Below are 18,421 nucleotides of genomic sequence, written 5' to 3' on the forward strand. Positions count from 1 at the left end.
TTCTGGTAGGAGAGCAGAATCTGAACCCATTAAGATAAAAATGGGTAACTGGAGGATTTTCTGTTAGAACTCTGCCCCCTAATAGCTCTGGCTTTCCTTTTTCTTCAATGGGTCCCAAAGAAAAAGACAGCATGAATAGCAGACAGCTTGTTATGAAGGTTTACCTTATGTCACACTGGGCTACTGGATATTCTTAAAACAGCATAATTATACAGATTGCATTTGAAGTGTATGCTTGGATTCAAAAATTTCCAGGAAAGTCGGTATGAGGAGGAATAAGTGAATGAAAACAAGTTGAGGAATGACAGATTGTTTTGGACATGAGCATTTCGTTTCTGGAGCAAATTTTACCCTTAGGTGAAAACCAAAAAAGTCCAGCTTTAGTTAGCAAGAATTCTGCATGCAGGACTGACTGTGTGCAACCCACATCTTCCTAAGTCCATGAGTATCCAAAGGTGAGAGTCTCTCCTGGGAAAAAAAAAAAAAAAAAAAAAAAAAAAAAAAAAAAAAAAAAAAAAAAGCGAGAGCTGCTTTGTAATCATTGCTCAAAACAAACGAAATGTTTGAACAGTGACCAGAAGTGCGGGGAAATCGCTTTCCCAGTATTATTTCCATTTGAGTGGTCTTGCAGGTTACTGGCATCAGGGGAAACTCCCCACTTTCCCCAGTGAAATGTGAGATTTCTCGGCTAGCATTTCTCGCACTCGGCTACTGAGCAGGCAGCGCCACGTGTCCCCTCGCGGGACTCGGGGCCGGGTCCCGGACACGAACCGGGGGGACCCGAATCCCGTCCGGGGGCAGCGGCGGGGACACGGCGAGAGGTCGGGGGTATACCTCGCACCCTCGCTCGCTCAGCACCCACCCGCGGCGGCCCTCACACGAGCGCGCGCGTGTCCCCGCACGGCCCCGCGCCACCCCCCACGGCCGCCTCGCACACACGCGGCGACACGCGCAGTCACGCGCACTCCCACACACTCGCGCTCGCTCTCTCACACTCGCCGACCCCTCTCGCCCCCTCACCCACACACTCACTTACACTCTCACTCACTCTCACACTCACTCACTCGCTCGCTCACACTCACAGAGGGAAAGGGGGGGGGCTTGAGGCAAAGGCGCGCGCGCTCCCTCCCGGCGGTGCGGGGGAGGCGCTCGCGCGCCACTGCCGCGGAGGCCGCGCGCGCGCGCGCTCGCGCTGGCCGAGGGTGGGCGGGGCAGAGGAGCGGCGGCGGGAGCGCGTGCTACAGCCACGCCGGCGGCGCGCGCCGAGGCGGGCGCAGAGCGGCGGCGGCGGCACCTCCGGCTCGCGCCGTCCCTCCGGCAGCCCCGCGCGCCCGCGATCGTCCATGGGGCCGAGCGGCGCCCGCTGAGGGAGGAGGGGACGGGGAGCAGCGGGAGTCGGTGCCGGCCGGTGAGTTCCCGTACCGGCGGGGAGGTCGCGTGCGCGGGGGGGAGGGAGGGTTCGCCCGCCCGGCTACTCGCTTCTCCCGTCCCTCCCAGCCGGCGGGGAAATGGTGGTGGGAGGCGGGATGCCGCTGCCATCCCGGCCGAGCCCCTCGACCCGGCGGCGGGAGCGGGGGCGCCGCGTGTGCGTGTGGCGTGAGGCGGGAAGAGCCGTCCGCAGGTAGCGGGGCCGGGCGGGCCTGCAGGGGAGCGAACATGGCAGCGCCGGAGTCCGGGAAGAGGGATTTTTGCCCCTAGAGCGGGGATTAACCCTCCTCCTCCCGCCTCCGGATGCGTCCCCGGGAGACTCGCGCTTCATCTGCCGCTCCGGATTATCCACCCGCCCACCCCCCTTCCCCCCACCCTCTTTCCCGGTATTTTCTCTCCTCCTGGAGATTATCAGGTTTCCCGCCCCTCCCTCTCCGGGATCCTCCAGCTCCCCCCTCCGAGGGGATTATCTCCCCCCTTCCCTGCCGGATTATCCCCCCAGTTCGCTGTCCCTCCCTCCGCGTTCATGCTCCTCCGCAGCCTCGCCTCTCGGGGATTATCTGCTCTCCCTTTGGGGTGATTGTTCCTCTCCTGATCTCTGCCCCGGCCTTTCCCTGCCTATTTTCTACCTGAGGAAGTCAACCCTCCCCTTCCGTCTGCCTCTGACTAGAGAAAGGGGCGAAAATGTGGTTGTGATCAGGTGGGCAGGAGTTTCCAGCAGTGCTGTCATCTCCTCGGTCGTTGTACGAGTACTACAGGCAAGTGGATGTAGGTGTAGGAGAGGAGGCAGCAGGGATGGATGTGCGGAGCTTGGACCAGAGTTCAGCCTGTGGCGTTGAGCTCCGGATGCAGGGAAATATCTGCACCCTTCCTGCGATGTTACATCTGGTGGAGATGAAGGAGAGCCGACCTGGACCAGTGCTTTATAAAAACGTGCATGGGTGCTGGGTGGTAGAGGCTGCACGGAAAAAAAGCCAGCAGCCTCCGAGTTTCTTTGAGGAAGGGGCAATGTACGGTAGTAGCATTGTAGGTGGGAGGGTGCTTGGATGACATTGCTGCTGTTTGGGGGTCAGAGCTGGCTTGGGTAGTGTCTGTCTTGGCTTGAAAGGCAGCTGGCTGAGGCTGTTGCTTGGTGTTGAGGAGGAAGCAGGCTGGTATCTTTAGCTGAAGCTCTGATGCTGATGTGGTTCATGACTGTCAACTGAGGCTGAGGAAAAATGCAGAGGGGGAAGGTTTATCCCATGTATTTGACTCCTGCATAGGTTCAGCCAGTCTCTCTCCTAACACCTGGTCCCCCTGCACATGGATTTGCTGGAGGAGACTTGCAGATCTTCTGGCCATCTTGCAGCACAAGGCCCAGGATTATATCCATTAAACTTCTCCCACTTGGCTTTGAGAAGAGAAGAGGCTGTGAGGAATTGTACGGAGACCGGGCACCTATAAATAGATGTCGGACTAGAGGAGGCTTTGAAATCTTAGCATGCTGCTTCTGAACAGATAGTGTCTGTTAAACTGGCTGGGTTGACACTAGCATCATAATGTTTCCTTTTATTTCTGCTGAGGTGGTTGGCTTTTAACACTTTGACCGGACCATACAACATCTGCCAAAAAATTCTTCCTGAAAAGGACATAGAGAAAATTCTCATTTAAATGAAGTGCTGACAATTGGAGTCTAGTTTGAGCCCATTTAAATGAGATTTTTAAATGACCCTTCAGAGAAATCTTTAGTTTCCTCTTCCCTCCCTTGAAATGCTTGGAATTGATGCTCTTATGTCCCTAATTTGTTCTCAAAGTTTTGCACTAGATAGATTACCTGAGATCTCTGTTGCTGGGAAAAATCTGCAGTACTGAGGTATGGCATCACAATGCTGGTAGCACTGCTAGGTTTTTATTTAGTTGTTTAGGTTTTGGAGTTTTTTATTCTTTTTTTTTTAATGGAATATTTGACACCTAACCAAAAGGATCTATATTCCTTGAATTCAGGATGCTTGCATTTATTTTAGATCTTATGGATCACTGCTCTTTCAGCTTGTCTTGTTGAGAACTAATTAATATGGAAATTATTGACAAATATACTGTACCAGCTCTGTGGAATGGTGTCTGTTCTGCTGCTCTATTAGTGGGCCAACTGTGTACTCTAAGTCTCTAGAATGATTGAAAAGCTGTTGCAACATATGTGCAATTGGACCTTTTTGGAGCTGCCTCTTTCTTGTGCCCTTTTTCCCTTTAAAAAATAGTAGAAGCTATTAAATCATGATGGTTTCTTTTTACTTTTATTTTTTTTTAATAAAAGAAAAATAAGAAAGGAAGTAATGAAAATGCACCTGAATAATACAAAAGAGTCTTAACAAACACTAATGGGATGAATATCTGCAAGAACCCTGACTTTGAGGGCATTTCTTATTTAGAGCATAAAATTTTAATCTGATCTTTATTTTCCTTTTTTTTTTTTTTTGTAAAAAAAGGAAAAGGAAAGGCTTTGTAAACCTCAGGGAGGCAGAAAGGAACAGAAATCTTGGCAAGTATGACTTAGTAGTTTTGGCATTTTTAGTTGATATTTAACCATAGTAAAAGCAGGAAAACCAAGTAATTGATCAAATAATTTGGCTTTATTTTAAGTTGTTAAGGATGTGATCAGAGCATTATCCTCAAACACTGGGTATCTTTGGTCAGCATCAGGATCCAGCTTGCTGTTAAGTCCATGTGTTTGGTATTTTTGTGTGCAGAAACAGAGGTCAGTGATCTGCAGAAAACTTTATAATACCATAATGACAAGCAAAAGACTCTTTAGTGTGAGTCTCTTTGTAGAGTGACTCAGTCTCTGAATTCTTTTGTTGTTCTAAAGGTGTTTGTTTGTAGAAATTGTAGGTTGAATGCCATTTTCTAGAAGTTCAGTGTCCTGCTTTAAACCCATACTTTTTGCTGAGTGATTTAAAGTTCTCACTGAGTGTGACTGTCCCAGGCTTGTGAGTGCCCTTTGATCCTCTGTGCAGGACACTGATCAGTGAATCTTTTCTCATGCTGAAGGAGTGGGAGGAATTTCTTTTTGCTCAAGAGACAGGTATGCACTTGGGATTGTGACAGCCTCCATGCAGATGTGGAAGCAATAATACTCTCAAGATCTGAAAGGATGAAAAGCTCACATATGTGAAAATAAAATGCTCCATCATGTTGTGTGCTTTAACTAGAAATGGATAAAACCTGGAAGGCTTGGCCTTGCACTTGTGGTAAAAACCTGAATTTTTAGAAGCACCCAGCAACTGGAGGGGTACAGACACTATTGGACTTATTGTGTGGCAGTAGGACACAGAATTTGCTGGCAGGGTTAAGAGCGAGTCTGTGAGAGGGAAAAGTGGTTTTGCTGTCCCCCACAAGAGAAGGAGCTCGTAGAGGGGCGAGTTTAGTTGGGTGTGACATGTGAGAGACAGGCTGGAATACAGATGTGCTGCTCACATCTGTACATTCTACATTCTTACATGTACCCTGTAAATTCTGTTACAGGGCTTGTATGGTTCTGTGGTCATTATAAGCATCTGCAGTTGGGTCTCAGCTTATACTACAGCAATACTGTAGTGCAACAAAGCATGGTGATGGTAATGGGCTATCCTGGGGCTTAAAATTGCTTTTTTTCAGAATAAAGCATGCCTGAATTATGTAGTTATGGCTGATGTCACTCCTACAAGAATAATAGAGACCAAAGAGAAGATAGAAAGAGAGATTAGGACAGGGGTTCTTCCATATGTAAACATTTACATTCTTATTTTGGGTTAATTAGAGTCTTTGAAGTTACAGTAATTTCACAACCTTTGTTAAATAATAACAATAAGAATTGAAAAATGTAATGTTGTCTGCTTTTATCATCATGGTCTAATTATTTTCAATGTCTGTGGCTCAAAAGAAAAAGGTGTTTCATACAGTGTTTCGTAATGTAACAATGTTTCATATTAGCAACTATTCCATGGGTTTTACACATCAGTTCTTTAAATAACTCATTCTAGTGCCCAGGTCTCATGAAACCATGTGGGAATTAGAAAGATACTGAAATCAGATGACATTTCAGATTTACTAGGAACAAATGTTATTTAATAAATTACTTATACATGATTTTTAAGAGTATTGATTAGTTTTACATTCTGACAAGGAACTGTTTGAGAGCAGGGACTCAGTGAAATCCATGCTTACTGCAGAGAATGACTGTGGTTTCTATAAACTTGTTTTTGGGGAAGAGGGACACAAAACACGATGACACATGACACACACAAATTCTTTGTATCTAACACAAAAACATTGCTCCTCTTGCAGTCTGCTTACCGAAATCCCAAAGGATCAAATTACCGTTTCAGTTAAATTCACTTTTCCAGTAGGTGGAGACAATTGTTGATTTGAAATAAGCTTAAGCCTTTACATTTTGATTGCAAACATTTTATCCAGATACTATTAAAATAATGAAAACTAGGAAGTAAGAAAATGTTTACATTTTTATTTTAAGATAGTTTACTCTTAATGCTCTTAGTGAAAGAGCTGTGGCATTCAAATATTGCTTCTGTATTAAGAGTGGCTACTCAAATAGTTTGGGTTTAATTTTCTAATTATCTCCACCCACTGGTCAAATATGCATTGATGAAAAGTTTAAGTGATACCTTTTAAAATATCCAAACACAGGATGGAAGAAAGTAGATTGAGGGTAAATAGACTGAGGGTAAAAAGATTGGATAAAGTTTTTCTTTTAAGACTAGTAACACAAGGTAGGGGAGCCCTCAAGTAAATCAGCAGGAGAATAAAATAAAGATGTGTCAGTCATTCTGGCCGTGTTATTCCATTCCATGATAAATTTTTAAAAAATATTTTGTTCAATGTTCATTCATTAATTGTTCAGAGATCTGACTGTAGGGATCATGTCAGAGGTTTCGCATGTAAAACATGTCAACAACTTTTTATGTGATGTTGATTTATTTTTTAACAAGTCAGTGGGCCAGTTGGTAAGTCAGCCTTTACATATTTTATTAAAATTCCATCCCATTCCTTTCCTTATCCTCTGTTGAAGTTTACAGAGGTCTTTTTGGCAAGATGAAACTGCTTATGCAGCAGAAGTTCTCAGACTGGGAGGACAGACTATGTTCTAGTAAATGAAGTGAGAGAAAAGTTAATTTCTCCTTTCCAAGCTATTCTGGCTTACTGTATTGTGAGTTGTTGTGCTGTGGAAAAGGACAGGGCTGCTGCACAGAAATTGCCCGAACATTATTAATTTTGCTGTAGCCATAGTGCTGCTTACAGCTTCTCACACATTCCTCAGATCATTAGAAGGAGCTGTAATTAACAAGTGAAAGCTCAGTTTACGCATTCTTTGGTGAGGAGCATGCAGGCAGGGAGAAGTTGGTAAGTGAAACTTCATGTTCATGGAGTGTGTAGGGCGTTCAGTTGTCTGAACTCAAATCGGACAGACAGTCTCTCTTCTCAGATCTACTGGCACGGCTCTGCTGCTTACACTACACTTGGTACAGAACAGCAAAAGGGGATGAGCAGTGCCTGATTCAGTCACTTCTGACCAGTGAAGCTCCTTTATACAGATTTAATCTTTGTAGTATTTTAACAACTTCCAGGAACTTGTTGCAGTTGGCATTTGTTTTACATGATCTTCCCTGAGGACAAACTCTGGGTGTACATTGCTATGTGTGGTATTTAAGGCAGTGTTCAACTGCAGTTTATTTATCAAGTGAAACACTTGGTTTCAGTTCTGTGAATTTTGTTTTATTCTTTCATAGCTTTACGTGGGGTGGCCCACTTGCTGCATGGATAAAATTCAACCTTGGTGTAAGCCCGTTGTGTGAGAGGAGTTGTCCATCATTAGCTCTGCAATAATCTCACAGGTGTCTTGTCTCAAGAGGGATCAAATGGACACACTACCTTTAAGTCATTGTGCTTTGGGAAGCAAGATAAACTGGTAACTTGTGTTGCTGGGTTTTAATCAGCACTTCTGTAACATTACCTGGTCACAGGGCAGTAATGACTGTGCTTGAGTTGCTCTCACTGATGGTTGAGAGCCCTCACATCTGTTTCGTGTTCCTGTTGCTGCAGGGGAGAAACGTTTGGGCAGTTTTGAGGACAGGCTATAAATACACAAAGAGAAGGGGGTATGGGAGCACCGAAGAGTTGAATTGTATCTTGAGTTTGACACATAATTTGATAGGAAAAAAAAATCCATCCATCTTTGTGTCTGCCACACACACACCCAACGGGTAAGTCTTAGGAATCCAGACGTTGTTAGAAATCGTGCCATTGGATGAGAGGTTAACTGGGTGTGTACTCCGGTGAGAAGGTAAGAGGCTTCGGCGGCTGTTGAAAAGGGGCAGAAGAGGGTTTTGTGTGTAAGGATTTGCGAGTTGGAGTGCGGCGCCCGAACGCGCCGGGCCGGCTCGGAAAGGCGGCTCAAGCGCGCCCTCCAGTGGCCACACCGGGACGGCGGCGCCGGCCTGGGCTCGGGCCGTCGGGGCCGCCGCGCCGGGGAGGGACAGCAGGCAGCTCCTGCCGTGCGGATGGGATGGCTGCTTGCTTAGCTGAGCACGCTGATAAATAAGCTGGCGCTTCTTAACAAATAAGTGGCTAAATTCGTTAAAAAAAAAATAAATTTGCTGTTGCCAAAAATTGATTCAGTTAGGAATCTTGCTCTTGTAGTTGGGTCAAAAAAGGCCTGTCCCATCCAACAGTCTATTAAATGGAGAGATTGCTGCAGTCTCTGCTGGGATTTTTTGTGCTGACGCCTGGAAGCAGGCAGGTTTACTGCTGAATGGAATTTATTAGCTATGAATTGAAGCATGCACATTTAACTGTGTCAAATCTTGGCAAATAGCTCTGCAAACAGCACAGACTAACTAAGCAGCAGCAGAAAGAAATGTGTAGTTCTTAACAAGTTTAGCACACAGTTCTCGGTCTTAAATCAGGTTCCATGCTGTTCAGGAAAGCGGCGGGGGCCTTCAGAAGGAAGAACTTCATTGGCACTAATGAATAGGAAATGGAAAAGAGAAGGGTGGACTGTTCAGCAGGTGGACTCATCATAAGGTGGAAGGTCTCAAGGCGCATTGTTGTAATTTGAAATTTCTGAGATAACTGCTTCATAGATGATTTCAAGTTTCTAGTATTGTTTTACTTTGGCTCTCTTTGACTGTTCAAACCATGAACTTTTGGCTCCTGGTAGCATTCTCTTTTGTAGACAAGACCTAAGTTAGCCCTTGTTTGACCACACAGATCTTGCTGTTAACTGGAGTTGTTAAACTAAGACACTTGAAGTAAGTTTGAGCTCGTAAGAATGTAGTGTTTGGTTGGATTTTTCAAAGTAATTTTATTTGTAAGGTTCTAGCAAAAAAACTACATAGAGGAATATTCAGTGAAACCATTAAGAATCCTTTTTTAAGAATTGTAAGAATTAGTGTAATTACAAATTTGGCAAAAAATGCATGTGTAATAAGTTTCAGAACAGTCTGCTACTTAGCTTAGAATGTATGGGCCCTATATGGAAAAGTGCAACTGTATATCTGTTCATATGTGACATCTGGTGTGATACAGTCATACCAGTTATCTGTTTGCCACTTCTGATGGACCCATTACACAGAAAGTGTGCTTTTGTGCACAAAGCACTTTTCTCACTATGGGTGTCACTATAAAGCTTTTACACATTTCAAATAATAATAAAAAATAAAATCCCTTGGGCTTCCCTACCCCAGGCATAAATGGTTTTACTTTACAAATATAATTACTGTACTTCCAGGAGGTAATCTCTCTGGACAGCCATAGACTAGTTTGAATTAGATTACTCTGTTTTTTCCTCCAGGGTGAGTTAATACATTGAGTTTTATTTTTCTGTAATTACTTCAAAATTTAGATCACTTTTAAGGCTTACTATTCTTCCTTATAACTAGACTGGGAAAGCTAAGAATACTTGCATTTGAGGGGATGACATTAACTTTTTTTCATCTATAACTTAATTTCCTTCAGGTAGGTATCTGTTCCGCTCCTCAACTTCATACAGCTCATGCTGTGTTTAGTTAGTCTCAGTTGTAGAGTTTCTTAATTTGGAAATACTGGAAATATTTACTTAATAAGCAGAGAGTAAGCACACTAAATCTTTCAACTGTGACATTTAACCAAGTCTAGCTAGAGCAGTGTTTTTGTTAAATCTGTATTTCCAGAGTTCTGGGTTTGAAATCTTTCCAGTAGTTTGGCAGTAGGCTTCATGAATAAAGCAAGTTACTACTTTTACCTCTGTTACAAAATCTTTGGACAGAAAGCCAGTTAGTGTGAAATAAACAGAGGAGCAGAGTTAGTCAGGGGAGATAGTCAGGAAAATGTTTTTCCTATTTTTTTCATGAACTTCAGCAGGAAGGGCAAATCTCTGGATAGATGATAGTGAACCACGATTGGATGCAAATGCATTTATATAAATGACCTGTTTGTGTTTGGATTTTACTTACTTTAAGAAGCAGCAATGCACTTAAGCAGTAGATGAGAGAAGACTACAGAGATTAATTTGCAAATTAACCTTCTAATAATACAGTGCTGTTTTGAAATAGAAGGAAATCTTTGGTGTTTTGAGGTCTCAGAGTATGACTTCCTGTTTGTGTTGAATACAGGACCAGCCAGGATATCTGTAGAGGCAGTAATTTTAGTTCTGTAGTTGGCATCTGGTATCCAAGTGCAGGAGTATTGTGTACTAATGCAAAAGCAGTGCAATGTTAAAGGGTAAAACTTGTTACTTGTATTGTCAGTGAAGTCCTGCAGCCTAGCTAAGTAACATGTAAGTCCATTGCAGACCTGAAAGTACTTGGGTCCCATTGAATACAGTAGGTTTTCAAATAATAAGTTCTGTCATGGGGTCAGACTGAAGTTCCATCAAGCTCGTTTTTCTAACATGCAGTGCAGCGTCTGAAACCATGCAGAACAGAATCTGTCAGGAGCTCCTATCAGTGTTATCCCTGAGCAGATTTTCAAGAAGACATGGATGTGTCTTAATGAGAAGATGCTGGAGCCAGAAGAATTAGTGTCTGCATAACCTTAAATTCAGCTTACAGATAGGCATAAAGAAGCATAGCATGGTCCCCAAGTGCCTAGACATCATTACCCAAAAACCAATGAAGAATTCATTGTGCTAATGCACAACAGCAGCAGATTCCAAAAATTAGTGCATTGTTCATGATTAAAATAACATCTTGTGTAATTGTCCTGGGCCTGCAAATTAGCAGCTTCCAAAACGATCTTATAGCTTTGCAGAGGGGATTGAAAACCAAGACAGCAGAATGATTGATAATGCTAAAGGCGTAAGACTTGCAGGGCTCCAGGAAGTCCATCTCTGAGTAGGGAGCAGATTGCGCATTTGCCATTCTTTTTTTCTTTCTCTTGCTCTTCCGCAAGTCATTAGGGAGCCAGTATAAATGCAAGAGGATGACCTGAAATACCAGGCACACGTTAGCTGTGGGTGTGGCTACCTGTAAGAAGATGATTCCTACTCTCAAATATTGCGCTGAATAAAGACCCTGCATCAGGGTCTTCCTCTTTTTTGATATGATCTTCCTCTGTGTTAGGATATTACCCATTTGAACTGGACAGGATTGATACCAGTAATGGATTGGAAGTTGCAGTCTGTCTTTTAAAAATACACGTATTTTATTTTGTTTTTATGTGTGCGTGCAACTCCATACATATATGGAAACATACAGAAAAAGAAGGAATTTTTAATAAAATGCAGTATTTTATGTATGTGTGTGTTAAGATATATGTGGGTGTATATATAGGCATACATATGTATCTTAAAAAAAAAGAACACTTGTCTGTAAACAGAAAGCCCAACATCCATAAACTGTCTAGGAAAGCATAAATACAAAGTACGCATACATGACATTTTCTCTAGGTAATCTCCCAGAATCTGGCTAACATTTAACCTGAAGATTTTTTAAATTAAATTAGATTGTGGATTAATTTTGTAATTTGGGTTGAGTGCTTTTACCATTCAAGACGCTTCAATTTCAAAACCAGTTTCAACTCCTTAATGGACTGTATTCATACATAAATTGCTAGTGTGCACTGGAGATCTGTTTGATTAAACATGAGAAACTCTTATCCTTGGATTGGATTACTGTTTAGTTTCTTTAAATAATTGACCATGGATTTTCACTGAAGTGCTTGATAACTGAGATATGATATGTGCAGCATTGTAGCCTTCTGTGAAGATTGATCCAGTACTAGTTCTTGTTTTGGCAACAGAGCTGGTGGCAAGTTTGCAGCAGATTAATGATTACCCATCTTTGAGTTTAGCAAGCATGTCAGACTGACCAGGATACCCATAGGTTGGTCTTTGGTGGGTCATTGCTCCATTCTGCCTAATGATGTGTCCAGGTGAAACAACAGAAATAGATGTTTAGCCTCCAAACACTGGAGCTTGCAAGCCTGTTTACATATTTACCTGCTCTCTAGAAATCTGACTGCTGCCGTGTGACATGTTCCTTCTGATACTGGCTTCCACACAGGCACCTTGAATAAGGTGAAGCTAGCCTTGGCAAATATCTTGGTGTGGCTTTAAGGGTTTTCTGCTTTTAGTGTGGGGTTTTAATAAACACAGAAAGATAAAGTGTGTTGGGACTAAAGGAAGAACATTCTAGCTTGAATTTTGGGTTGTTTGGTCACTGAATCCATTGAACGTACATATGTGAGCTGATAAAAGGTGGTCATCTGAAGCTAAAGGGGAGAGTTCTCAATTAGCAATAGAAATGCTCTTTCCAGTTAGTCTGACAGTATGGTATCCTGTGCCTGGAAGCATGTTCAACTGATCTGTGGAAATGCATAGATAATAAGGAAATATCACTGTCTCAATTGCTGTGATTAAAAAACATCCTTCCTAACATCCCCCTTCACATTGTCCTATATCTATATGCAGAATTGGGAACAAGCTGAAGCAACTGGCTCATCTTTCCCTCACTCCAGTCATTCTGCAGGTAGCTAGGAGTTTTTTAGATTTGTTGTCACTTGGAAAACACTTCCAGTTTTACAGCAATAAGCAGTGGCTTTAAAGCTTCTAGGTTCAGTCTTGTGATATAAGGAAGAGGAATGGAGTCAGGTGTTCTAGATCATCCTGTGTTAGCAGTGACCTGGAGATGTGTTTTCCAGCTAAATCAGCTTGATAGGAGATCTTAGAATCCAAGCAGTGATTTCCATACAGATTAAAGGCTTAGTGTTATAGAAATAGTTTGTATTAGCTGCTGGAAATGTGGTGCCAAGGATTCAGAGAGATGTAAAGAGCTCTTTCCCCTTAACTTTCCAGTCTGTCATCTTCTCACTCATTGGTAAAGGTCACACCTCTCGTGTTTGATCCTTTCATCGTTTAAAGAGGCAATAATGAAGCCATGTCCCAAGACATGGGGACATGGCTACAGTTCTCCAGAAAGGTTTTAAAAAGTACTTTTTCAAGGTGACTTTCTTCTTATATTTTAATAGGAAGTGTAATCACTGACAAACCCCTAGTTTGGCCTGAGTGGAATGTGGAAGCTCTCAGGCTTGACAGAAATTAAACGCGTATAAAAATAAGAACAGTTCCATTACCAAGGACTTGATCTAGGCTTCTATAGGTGCTCTTTCTTCTTTGGAGAAGAGATTTTGATAGTGGTAGATAAAACAAATAATTATGTAACGTTTTAAATTTTTTTTTTAGTTTAGTAATAATGCAACAGAAATGGAAAAGATAGAACACAACATATGTGGAGTTGAGAAAAAATTGACTGACCTTTCTTATCCCGAGTTGCACCAAGAGGGAAGGTTTTCCTCTAATTATTGGTACATCTTGCTCAGAGAAGTGACAAAGGTTTATCTAACTTCTACTCTCAAAACCAACTATAATAGAACCTAATAGATTCATCATCTTGATACATTGCAAGTGAGGCTTGACCAGACTTGTGTTTTCTCTTGCTGAAGAAATAGATCCTTTGGGGAAAAAAAAAAAAAAAAAAAAAAAAAAAAGAGTGCAGCATGAATATGCTTCTTGTATAGAAATAGGAGAAAAAAAGGAATAAAATTTACCAGCTGTACATTGAATATTGTCTTTCCAAGTGATGCCCAAAAATACTCTTGTGCATCTGAAGATGTTGAATGCATCATAAATCTCAGCTAATATTATCTAGAATTGCTCTACTTAGTTATCTGTGACCAAAATTAGAATCCTGCTGAAGCTTCTGTTACGTAGTTTTTAGAGTTCATTGGCAGCTTTTGAGTGAATTAAAAGGATGAAGAAAAGCTAAAGAAGTGAATACTCATAAGGAGACTCTTGAGATCTTGACCATCCTATTTTAAATTGGAATTCAAAAATGTTAGAAAGATCTCTGAATGTCTGTAGCACAGGTTGCTTTTATTCAAGTTACTCATTCTTTTTTTGCAGCTAAGCTGCCATTTTGGTTTTAGTATCTACTCTGATTCTTAAGCATTTGGGTATACTTAGGAAACAAAGGGGATACTTTCTTGGGTAAACAGAAATAGGCAGTGAATAAAAAAAATCTCTAGTGGAAAAATCTCGGGTCTGTATGAACGTAATGGATTAATCAAGAATTATACTGTGTGACATTTCACAGTTTTTACTTAAGGAAATATATGCAAATACCTCTTGTCAGCCTGTTTTGAGGGGATCTGAACATATAAACCTCTGAATGAGTCTTTCATTCAAGTAGGTCACTTCCTTTTTATTCTTTTTTTTTGACATAATTCCCAAACCAACTTTAACTGATGCCTTAACTTGGAAGTCCCCCTTAACTGGGGCTGGTTACCTGCTTTCAGCTGAACTTACACTCAAATCCTTTTCAGTAATATTTTTGCAAATTCTACTTCTCTGGAATATTGTCTAACAAACTTTTTTAAAGGCAGCAGGCTGAAAGAGGCACAGTGAGGGACTCAGCATTGGGAACTTCCCTCTCTTTGGCATCACTGAAGAAGCATTGTGTCGTCTTCCAGGCATGAGTGCCAGTCTGTGTACATGAAGACAGGTGGAGCAGGTGATAGTTCCATTTAACCACTACCCCTTCCAGCATGGTGTAAGCACCATGTGGTAGTGCTAGACTGTGTACAGAAATGATAGATGAGGTGTGGTTTCCTGGGCCATTAGCTGGAATATATAAGACATTTCACATTTTTTGTTTTTCCTACTGAGCTACTCCTTTTGCTGTATCTAGTTTTTCTAAATTCATTATAATGTGTTGCCTACTTTCCAGCCATTTTTTCCCTTTTATTAGATACATTTTCAAATAATTTACTATTAAATAAGTGTTTAGGACTTCTAGCACTCAAACAAAATTTTACTTTTATGTCTGTTGGAGAGATGACCAACTTCTCTGTGTATGGTAGGGTCTTTGGCTAAATGATTAGAATTCTGATGTCAGTGTATGTGCACAGGCCTGTGTTCTGATGGCTGGTATGATGACTGCAAAAAACCCATGAGAGGTAATCTGACACTAAGATGATCTTGGAATTTGTGCATCTTGGTAGTGATTAAACTCACTGAAATATGTTTTCTACCCCTCCTGAAATATAATCCAACAAAAGTCTTCAGAAGATTAAAGTCAGCGAGTTTTTATAGAGGATTATTTGTACATGGTGTTGGAAGTGCTGTGTCTGTGAATTTGTCTGGGATGCTGTTATGTTTTGTGCGTGTCCTTTATGGAATCTTGAAAGTCATAGGACATTGTGTATTGTATGGCTTTGCTGTGCTGTTAGCACAAGAGATTCAAGTAAAAATGTTTGGTGAAGCAAGAATGACTGGGATGCAGTTGCAGTGATATTTCCATGCTTCAAATTTATGGTGGAGGCTTGCGGCTCTGCTGTATGAAGCAGATTTGTGCTGTGCTATAAACTTCTCATTTCATCAATCCTTGCATTGTTTCTCTGTATCTGTCATACAGAAAAATCTTTACCCACCTGTTCTTGGAAAGCCTCAGAACTGAAGAGCGAGACTGATAGAATTACTATACTGATTTATTCATTTTATTAAGTCTTGAACTTAAGATAGTTTTGCTGATAATTTAAAATGAGAGATCTGATGTGTGCAGATAAAGCACTGTGTAAGTGTTCCTTTCTCACAAAAAGATAGCTGTTCAGGTTCAGGGTATTTCTCTGGAACAAGAACTGCCTGCAGAGTGATGGACGTTATTTAAAGAATTAGGAAAACTGATCAACAGTGTAAGCCTGGTAAAAATCCTTTAGGGGAAGGGTTCTGCAGTGTCCTGCTGGTATTTAGCATGGATGAGAATGTTTTTCTGTTCATGTTTAAATTTCTGATTGGCACACGAAATCAGGAAATTGCAGGTCTTCTTGAAGTGCTCTGTTCTAACTTGTTTGACATGCTAGCAATTTGTTTGTTAAGCACAGGAAGATCACAGTTTTGAGCTCATGTGAAATTTATGTAACTGTAGAGTGAATTTCAAGTACTTAGAGTGTATATCAAAAAATTACCATGAGACTATTTAATTCTCTACCCTTTCAGCCATAATTTAATCCTATGTTGAGCCAACATAATGCATGCCTGATTGAATCTTTATCCTTCATAGCTCTTGATGCCCATTGTTCTGGACAGAGTCATGGTAATTAATTTGTGAAAAGATTTTCTCAATACAGAGACTTGGCTTCTTTTTTGAACTACTGGCAGGAGCTGATTCAAAGCAGTCTCTCTGGTATTAAAAAACAAGTGTTGATTCCTTCTGTGTGAAAGTTGGCTTGTCTGGGTCTGAAAACTTATGCTGAGAAGTGATGTGGTATTTAAATCCTGACACTGTCTTTGGAAAAACAGAGTATCTGCCAGATTTTCTGCAGCTGAGAAAGCTTCTTTCATGTTTCAAATGCTTCAGTCACTGAACACAAATTCCTTCTTACAGGATCAAATGGGATTGCTGTAACTATGGCAAGTTAGTGTAGAGGAATACTGGGTGCCATCAGTAAGCTTGATTTATGGAAAGGATATTAATGAAGATAAAAAGTACCCTTTCCAAGCAATATGGTGCTTGTACTGCTGAGGTTTGTTACAAACAGTATTCCAAAGGAAGTTTGGGCCCAGTGATCTGATGTTTCTAAAGGATCTCTAAGTGTACAAACTAATGCCAGTAGGCTGGATCAGCAATCCAGTAAGTGCTTACCAGGCTGCTGGGCTGGTGCCTTTTTTAGTGTGCCACTGATCTGTCCAGGGATGGGTGTTTGGGACTCTACCTGCATGTGGTTTACTTTATTAGATCTGGTTCTTCAAGCTGTTTTTCCTTCCTCACTGGACCAAAAAGCAAGCTAAAGTCCAGCATGTGTCCTTGCAGTCCAGCAGTCTTTACAACTTTGCACACAGGTGTAGCTGACTCTTAGGATACATGTAAGCTGAGGAATCAGGATCTGTTGACTTAGGGAAGTGCAAGCCTGAGCTGCTTAAAATTATCAGCTGCTCTTTGAGTAGAGACCATCAGCCAGGTTCTGTCCTGAGTCTAGGACTTTTCTTCTACCACTTGAGAAGTGGAATGTGTGCAGCTCTTCTGGGGGCTATGTTGATTGATAGGGTTTCTGAGAAACTGAAACAGGATCAAAGTTTCATTTGGTGTTGGGCACAACTTAAAGAAAAGTATAGTGAAAAGTGAAAGAAATAGAGATGATTATTTGAAAAAATAAGTAAACAGGTTGATATTCTTTCTGCAAAGAGGAATTTATACTTCTGAAAATGCATCCCTAGACTATGTTGTTTCAGATCTCTCAAAATCCTGAGGAGGAATGGGGCCATTTCACTTATGTGTCAGGTTTGTGGAGACAATGACTACTCCATCTATTTTTTGCTGCCTTGTGTGCTGTATAAACTGTCTGCTGAGATAGGACTTGGTTTTTTTAAATAACATTTATAAGTACTGGCAACAATGTGATTTTGACCTTGTAACACCCAGAAAGTTATGTAAAAAGACATCTTAGCCCTTTCAGGTTTTCTTGGGAACTTGAAGGTAATTTCATGTTATATTATTCCACAATCTTAAAACTAGTTGTATTCAAAGAACCAATTTATCCATAGGAGCTTACATTGCTCTCTTTTTTATATTGTTTTCTAGCCCAGTACTCTTCAGGGAAAGAGGAATTCAGTGGGGAGTAAGATAAGCAGAAACAACCATGGATGGGACTGACTGCTCTGAGAACTCATTTGGTGTGATGAGACAGTCCTCTCAAGTGCCACACTGAAGGTGGCTGGTAAAGCAATTACTCTTTTCCAGGTCAGGACCTGGACTTCATAAAACCTTCCTGGGGAAAAGCTCTAACATGGAATTATTATTTATCTATTGCAGTGAAATTCCAAGTTTGGGGACAGAGACTCATGATCCCTAACCTGCCATTTCTGATAGTACATGGGAGGACTTCAATTGGCTATTTTGGGAATCCTCTCCTTTTCTGTGGATGGCATTAGAAGTGGTTCTGACTGCTGCTACCCAGGTGACTGGGTCTTAAAATTTGTGCAGATCTGAGAGGTTTTATAGTCAAAACCCAGCAAGGGTTGTACTAGGGCTTGTTTGTACTAGTACCCTCCTCTCTTCTCCCAGCTCCTTTCTCTGAGACACCTAAGAAGTGTGGGAAACAACAGAACAATGGACTTGAGTGAAAATTAAGATAATGTGGCTTTTATTGTTTCAGCATAAAGAGGTTTGAAGAGAGTTAGCATATGAGGATGTGTATGAACTGCTTTTAAGAAGCAGCAATTGCAGTTTGGAGTTGAGAAAGACATTATCTTACAATTTTTCCCCCCTCTGTAGGCTTTGTCATGGCTCAGATGCAGTCAAAAAGCAAGTTCCATCATGGAACTTTTTACAGCAGAAGCCATTATAAAAGATGATGTCATATCAGTAAAAGTTGTCGTTTCAAACCTTTCAGATTTACAGCAATTTGCCTGTCTCAGAAAAGGATGAAAATCGTGACAGATATTATTCTTCACTGAGTTTTGCAGTGGTGTGAACTGTTCAAGAAGAAA

The 18,421-nt window shown here is 41.6% G+C and overlaps 1 protein-coding gene across 2 annotated transcripts in view; it reads left to right on the forward strand.

The window, feature by feature from the left end:
• The first annotated feature begins 1,300 nt into the window (after positions 1-1,300).
• Positions 1,301-18,421, forward strand: part of PALS2 (protein associated with LIN7 2, MAGUK p55 family member) — a 57,207-nt gene continuing 40,086 nt past the window's right edge. For both annotated transcript variants that reach the window (XM_054273343.1, XM_054273342.1), the window contains exon 1: positions 1,301-1,408. The gene's annotated coding sequence lies outside the window, so the exon portion shown is untranslated. The remainder of the gene's footprint in view (positions 1,409-18,421) is intronic.

Source organism: Melozone crissalis, unplaced genomic scaffold (assembly GCF_028551555.1).
Source record: "Melozone crissalis strain CALT ecotype California unplaced genomic scaffold, PUWL_Pcris_2 ptg000016l_1, whole genome shotgun sequence".
Classification (NCBI taxonomy): Eukaryota; Metazoa; Chordata; class Aves; order Passeriformes; family Passerellidae; genus Melozone; species Melozone crissalis.